The 1280-nt window shown below is 37.0% G+C and overlaps 1 pseudogene; it reads left to right on the top strand.

Moving 5' to 3' along the window:
* The first annotated feature begins 428 nt into the window (after positions 1-428).
* LOC132229350 (large ribosomal subunit protein eL21-like) lies at positions 429-911 on the top strand (annotated as a pseudogene).
* The last annotated feature ends 369 nt before the right edge of the window (positions 912-1280 follow it).

Raw genomic sequence — 1280 nt, 5'->3', positions numbered from 1 at the left:
ATTCTCCAATCATGGCTTGGGGGCCACCTTTGCCCTGCTCCCCAGCTCTTAGGTCCCCCCTGGGTTTCCGATCACTGTCAGTGGCAGGGGGCTTCTTCCTGCTTTCCCTTTCGCCTCCCTGCATTGTGCCTACATATGCAAATTAACCGCCATCTTGTTGGCAGTTAACTGCCAATCTTAGTTGGCAGTTAATTTGCATATAGCCCTGATTAGCCAATGAAAAGGGTAGCGTCGTACACCAATTACCATTTTTCTCTTTTATTAGTGTAGATTTGTGTGTTCTCATTCATAGGTATTTTCAAGCTAATTACTTCAAAGAATTTCTCAATTCACATCAGAGACACACACAGTAAAGCATGATATATAACTTAATCAATACATATTTGAGCCTTTCAGCCAGAACTGCCATCTTCCAGTAATTTGCCAAAATGACTAACACAAAGGGAAAGAGGAGAGGCATTTAGTATGTGTCCTCTAGGCCTTTCAGAAAACATGGATCTGTTCCTTTGGCCACATATATGTGAATTTACAAGAAAGGTGATATTGTGGACATCAAGGGAATGGGCACTGTTCAAAAAGGAATGACCCACAAATGTTACCAGGGAAAAACTAGAAAAGTCTACAATGTCACCTAGCATGCAGTGTGCATTATTGTGAACAAGCAAGTTAAGGGCAAGATTCTTGACAAGTGAATTACTGTGTGTATTGAGCATATTAAGCACTCTTAGAGCCAAGATAGCTTCCTGAAATATGTGAAGGAAAATTATCAGAAAAAGAAGGAAGCCAAAAAGAAAGGTACTAGGATTCAACTGAAGTGTCAGCCTGCTCCACCCAGAGACTCACATTTTTTGAGAGCCAATGGAAAAGAGCCTGAGACACTGCAACCTATTCCCTATGAATTCATGGCATGATAAGTGAAAACAAACAAGCAAACAAACAAACAAAAAACACCACTTCTGTGCTGATAAAAATGTTTCTCTTGCGTATAAGTGTGGCATCCCTTCCCCCAAAATATAAAGAAAACTTTGTGTCCTAAAAAAAATATTTTTAAATACATATTTGAAATTTTGATGATCAAATAAATAAAACATCTTGTTAACACACTTATTTTTCTTTACAAATGTGATAAAGAAATAGCAGTTAAAGTGTAATATAAACAAAAGTATATTAATAGTTACTAATTAATAGTTACTAATCTATGACTAGCTATCCATGTGGAGAATACAGCATCTGTCTAAGAACAAGGAACTTTATAAAATGAAATTAAAACAAACTGTGAA

The sequence above is a fragment of the Myotis daubentonii genome, chromosome 3 (assembly GCF_963259705.1).
Source record: "Myotis daubentonii chromosome 3, mMyoDau2.1, whole genome shotgun sequence".
Lineage (NCBI taxonomy): Eukaryota > Metazoa > Chordata > Mammalia > Chiroptera > Vespertilionidae > Myotis > Myotis daubentonii.
The sequence above is the reverse complement of the archived record's forward strand: the minus strand, read 5'-3'. Positions and strand labels throughout refer to the sequence as shown.